This window comes from Eptesicus fuscus, chromosome 19 (genome assembly GCF_027574615.1).
Source record: "Eptesicus fuscus isolate TK198812 chromosome 19, DD_ASM_mEF_20220401, whole genome shotgun sequence".
Lineage (NCBI taxonomy): Eukaryota > Metazoa > Chordata > Mammalia > Chiroptera > Vespertilionidae > Eptesicus > Eptesicus fuscus.
Genome location: NC_072491.1, coordinates 29886021 through 29892132, shown reverse-complemented (window position 1 = coordinate 29892132; position 6112 = coordinate 29886021). Strand labels below are relative to the sequence as shown.

Here is a 6112-nt window from a genome sequence, read left to right as displayed (position 1 = left end):
GAGAGAAATATCAATTGGTTGCCTCCCATATGTACCAGACCAGGGATCAAACCTGTAACCCAGGTATGTGCCCTGCCTGGGAATCGAACCTGCAACCTTTTGGTGTATAGGGCAACGCTCTAACCAAGCCACCCAGCCAAGGCAAGAAATGGGTAAAAATCTTGAAAAGTCAATTCATGATAAAGAAAATGCATATACCAGTTCCTCGCTACCCAGAGAGGGGCCCATCTCTCACAATGTCCAGATCCCTTGATGTTCTGCAAATGAAGGCGGAGGATGTCCTCAAATTCCTTGCAGCAGGAACCCACTTAGGTGGCACCAACCTTGACTTCCAGATGCAACAGTACATCTACAAAAGGAACAGTGATGGCATCTACATCATAAATCTGAAGAGGGCCCTAGCTGGTTTGGCTCAGTGGATAGAGCATTGGACTGGGGACTGGAAGGTCCCAGGTTCAATTCCAGTCAAGGGTACATGCTCGGGTTGTGGGCTCGATCCCTAGTAGGGGGCGTGCAGGAGGCAGCCGATCAATGATACTCTCTCATCATTGATGTTTCTATCTCTCTCTCCCCCTCCCTTCCTCTCTGAAATCAATAAAAATATATTTTTTTAAAAAACTGAAGAGGACCTGGGGGAAGCTTCTGCTGGCAGCTCGTGCCATTGTTGCCACTGCAAACCCCGCTGATGTCAGGCATATCATCCAGGAACACTGGCCAGGGAGCTGTGCTGAAGTTTGCTGCTGCCCCTGGAGCCCTCCTGTTGCTGCTGCTTCACTCCTGGACCCTTCTCCAAACCAGATCCAGGCAGCCTTCCTGGAGCCGAGACTTCTGGTGGTTATGACCACCAGCGTCTCACAGAGGCGTCTTATGTTAACCGGCCTAGCATTGCTTTGTGTAACAGACTCTCCTCTGTGTTATGTGGGCATTGCCATCCCTTGCAACAACAAGGAGGCTCACTCAGTGGGTCTGATGTGGTAGATGCTGTCCTGGGAAGTACTGAACATACATGGCACCCTCTCCCATGAACACCCATGGAAGTCATGCCTGATCACTACTTCTAGAGAGATCCTGAAGAGATTGAAAAGGAAGAGCAGGCACTGCTGAAAAGGCTGTGACCAAGGAGGAATCTCAGGGTGAATGGATGGCTCCAGCGCCCAAGTTCACTGCTGCTCAACTGAGGTTGCACTCGGGTCTGAAGGCGTGCATGTTTGTGCCTATTCAGCAGTTTCCTACTGAAGACTGGTCTGTAGCCCCCACTGCTCAGGCCACTGAGGGGCAGGAACAATCACTGAGTGATCTTAAGCCGTTCTTCCACAAAATCTCAACAGAATGGAAATAAGGTTGACGGAAAAGAAAGTTCCTAAGAAAAGGAAAGAAAGAAAATGCATATAGGAAACAAATAAGAAAAATAGGAAAAAGGTACCTCATGAGTACTTGAAGAACTACATATGAAATAGGGTGCCTTGCCCCGCTGGCATGGCTCAGTGGTTAAGTGTCAACCTATAAACCAGGAGGTCATGGTTTGATTCCTGGTTAGGGCACATGCCCGAGTTGCAGACTCAATCCCCGGTGTGGGGCATGCAGGAGGCAGATGATCAATGATTCTCTCTCATCATTGATGTTTCTCTCTCTCTCTCCCTTCCTCTCTGAAATCAATAAAAAATATTTTTAAAAAAGAAATATTCCTTTTAAAAAAAGGCTCAACTATTAATAGATCAAAATAGATCAAAAAGAAAAATCATATAAACACCTGCTGAGTTAATGAAAAGGCGTTTGATATAATTCTAAATCCATTCCATAATGAAATCATAAAATTACTCAAAGAAACCAGGGATAACTTTTAAAAAATAATCTCAGAATGTGGAAGGTCTTTCTTAGCAATCAATTTCTTGATGAGTCCCAATCCAGGAGGGTACAGACATGGAAGAGTTTTCATTTTCCCTCCAGTAACTGATTTCAACTCCATTGTGTCAAATCACCTTTTCCCATCTCTTAATAAACATCTAGGAAAGGGTCTATGACTATCTGGTAACTTCAGGTTATTAAATCTATGTCCAATACTGTTTAAAGCTCTAAGCTAATCCAATGCAAAGCTTTCCACTATCATGGGTTAGACTTGTGCTGGAGTAAGATCCTAAAATTTATAACCTAAATTGGGTCACTTTTGAGTGAAAGTACTGAGACTGTACATACTTGGCCAAATCACATGGACAGTCACCCTAGAGCAAAGGACTTGAAATGGGAAGAAGAGACCTTCCTCTGCTATTTTAAGCCACCCCCACCCCACCCCCAGATTCTAAATCTGGCCCCGCTGGTGTTGGGAGCAGGAAGGAGGGATAGAGAAGGCAGAAGGCATCTTGAACATCTGGCAATATGTTAATGATGAAGAGATATCCTTGAATCTGTTTGGTTCCACACAATAGATTTTCATAGTGGGAAGATCATCTAGTTCAACACCCTCCTTTTACAAATGAGTAAGTAAGGCTCATGTAGATGACGTGGCTCTTGAGAAATGGCATGCCTAGTACGTGGTGGAGTCTGGACTTGCAAATGTCCTCCCAACTTTCCAGGGTCCCCTGTGCTGCACCACAGCTGCTTCTTCTAACATGTGCCCATCAGAGCCAGGAGTAGGCTGAGGCCTTGGGAGGTATTCACCTCAGTGTAACATTTCCTATGTCACAAAAAACCTCAGTAATCAAGGAAAACAATATTGTAATGCAACTTTTTTTTTTAATTGGTGAATTTTAAGCACAACTTTTAAAAATATATATTTTTATTGATTTCAGATAGGAAGGGAGAGGGAGAGATAGAAACATCAATGATAAGAGGGAATCATCGCTCAACTGCCTCCTGCATGCCCCCTACTGGGGACCGAGCCCGCAACCCGAGCACATGCCCCTGACTGGAATCGAACCTGGGACCCTTCAGTCCACAGGCTGATGCTCTATCCACTGAGCCAAACCAGCCAGGGTACAACATTTAACAAGCAAAATACTCCATGACAAAATGAGGCAATTTTAAACAAAGAGTTTATATACTTTTACTGATTTTAGAGAGGGAGGAAGGGAGAGAGAAAAACATCAATGTGAGAGAGATATTGATCAGTTGCTTCCGGCACCAGGAATACCTAGGAACTTGTAACCTAGGTATGTGCCCTGGTTCATAGATTGATGCTCAACCACTGAGCCACACCAGCCAGGCAGAATTTCAATTCTTTTGGGGCTGTTGAACCAAGAGCCTCAGTTCCTTGCTGATTGTCAGTCACGGGCTGCCCTCATTTCCTTGCCATATGAGCCTCTCCATACAGCGATTCTTAACGTGGTTGCTCGCTTCATCAAAGCTAGTTATAGCGAGAGTCTGTTAGCAAGACAGAAGTCAGAATCTGGGTGAAACCAAGATGGCGGCATAGGTTAAACACCTAACCTGCAGCCGGGCACAACAATTTCAAAAGTACAACTAGAGGTCAGAACGGACATCGTCCAGAACCACAGGAAAGTTGGTGGACTGAAATGCCCACAGCTGGGGGGAAGGAGACGGCCACGGGGACAGTCGGGGAAGCCGTAAAAGCCTGAGGTATGGAGAAACGGGCGGAGACACGAGCACACGCGCCTGCGGGGAGGATGGAACCGGAGAGGAAGGGGCGGCTGATGACCTGGCCGGAGTTCACTGGCAGGAAGGAGATAAAGGCTCCGGAGTGCGCTGAGCACCGGCTCCGATTGCACTGAACCCCATTCCGGGCGAAACCCTGGGAAACTCACTCACTTTCGCAACTCCGCCGCCCCCGCAGGCCGCCCGGCCCGGGACGCTGGGGACGCCGCCGCAGCAGCGGCGCCCGGAGCCCGGCGGCCTCCTAGCACCCGTCCCCGCCGCGCAGCCCCCGCGCGCCTGGTGCCGCGGGCCGCGCGCCCCGCACACCGGACGGAGGCCCGGGCGCCCTCTCCGTGCACCTCCCGGCGGCGCTAGACTTCAGTAGAGTCGACTGAATTCAAGGGATTAAGAAATACAAATTGGGGGGACGCCGCGGCGGCGACGTCCGGAACGCGGCGATGGCGGTGCCTGGAGCTCGGCGGCCGCCCAGCACCCGTCCCAGCCGCACGGCCCTCGCGCGCCTGGTTCCGCGGGACGCGCGCACCGCGCACCGGACGGAGGCCCGGGCGCCCTTTCCGTGCACCTCCCGGCGGCGCTAGACTTCAGTAGAGTTGACTGAAATGAAGGGATTAAGAAGTACAAATTGGGAAGTTTGAAAAAGATGGCGGCGGAGGTTAAAGGCTGTTCTGTAGCCTCGCACCCAGCGAAATCGGAGGGGATGAGGTGTGGAGGTGCGTGGGTCTGGCTGGTGGCGGGGGAAAGGGGCTTTTGTTCCAAACCTAGGGGAGATTAGCTCTCCATCACCCTGAAATCCATCTTCTGGCGAACCCCGGGAGACCCAGATGCCTGCGGGGAGAGGCGGGACTCTTGCGGAGGTGCGCCCAGCAATCAGTGTTTGCTGCGCTGGAGTGCGGAACGAGGGGACTTAGATACGTGGAAGGCAGAAGGACCAGACTCACAGCCATCGCGGCTCGCCGCACCATGGCCTGTTGGCGTCCTGAGACCCCGCCCCGCCCTGTGACCCGCCCCGCACGTTTTGAAGACCTGCCCCGCAAGTCTTGCAGGCACACCTGCGCCCCAAGCAACGGCTTATGCATGTGGGTGGCCTGCCCTCTGGCAGCGGACCAGATGAACTGCTGTTCTAATCGGACTGCTCCAGGGCCACTCAGACAGGAGGAAGAAACTACAGTTTTTGCTGTAATCCTTGCTGAGTGCCTAAGGCAGTAGCTGATCTACACCCCATTGGAGACCCAGAAACGAGGGCATCTAGTGGTCTGTGGGAGATGACACCAGATTTCAACCACGTGCATAAGGGACACATTCAACGGGAATATTCAGTGAGCGCCAAAGCTTTGCTGCACCAAGACCCGGCCCATAAACGTGTCTCCTGCACAGCAACTCTTCCTTTATAGACAAAGAGAGCCCCCCCAGTGACACCAACAACAATCAAGACTTAACTATACAAAGGAGGACCAAGATGGAGGCATAGGGCGGAAGCCTGATTGTTGCCTACCACAACAACTTTGAGACTACGACAAGAGAGCAGAGCAGACACCATCCAAGACCACCATAGGGATGGCTGAGTAGATGCTCTACAACTAGAATAAAAGAGGGGTATGTGGGATGATGCTGATGCCGGTGACCCAAAGACCACACTTTAAGAACTACGGCTCAGGCGACACAAAAGAACTATGGCTCAGGCGATACAACAGCGGCCTGGAAGGTGCTCGGCGCAGTTCCCCCGGCGGTCTCCGGCTGAGGGGACGGCTCCACTGGCAGCCAAGCACGGACAGACGAGCCCCTATGAGACATGGGGTGGGAGACTCCGCGCTTGCTGACCTCCGAGTCCGTCAAGAATCTCAACGCCCCGGAAGCGGCCAGGTGCGCATGCTCGGCGACCGGCCACCGATGCAGACCCAAGGGCCGACGCAGCGACGCCAGACCGGCCCACCGCCATGCACCGGGTGCACCGGAGCTTCGCCGAGCCGCCGCCCGACGAGTTCTGCAGCAGCCATACTGGAGCTCTGGAGGGATGGCCAGGGGAATTGCTGAGGGGGGATTGACCGGCGGGAGTTGGGATCGGGAAGACGGGGCCCCGCTGAGACCCGGGTGCGGGCGGGGTTGCGCGCCTCTGGGCTCGGGTGTGGTCACACGCCTCTGGGTATAAGTGAGGCCTCACGTCCCTGGGTCTAGGTGAGGCCACATGCCCCTGGGTCCAGGTGAGGCCGGACTCCGGGTCCGGGTGAGGCCAAGTGCCCCTGGACCCGGATGACGCTGGATCCCGTGCCCGGGCGAGGCCAAGCGCCCCTGGGTCTGGGAGAGCCCACACACCCCTGGGTCCAGACGAGACCATGTGTCCCTGGATCCGGGTGAGGCCGCGTGCACCTAGGCCCGGGTGAGCCCAAGTGGCCCTGGGTCTGGGAGAGGCCAAGCGTCCCTGGGTCCGGGTGAGACCATGTGTCCCTGGATCCGGGTGAGGCCTCGTGCACCTAGGCCCGGGTGAGGCCACGTGCCCCTGGGTCTG

General features: G+C 53.1%; 1 pseudogene; it reads left to right on the top strand.

Annotated features, from left to right (window-relative positions):
• The first annotated feature begins 236 nt into the window (after nt 1–236).
• LOC129147219 (40S ribosomal protein SA-like) lies at nt 237–1061 on the top strand (annotated as a pseudogene).
• The last annotated feature ends 5051 nt before the right edge of the window (nt 1062–6112 follow it).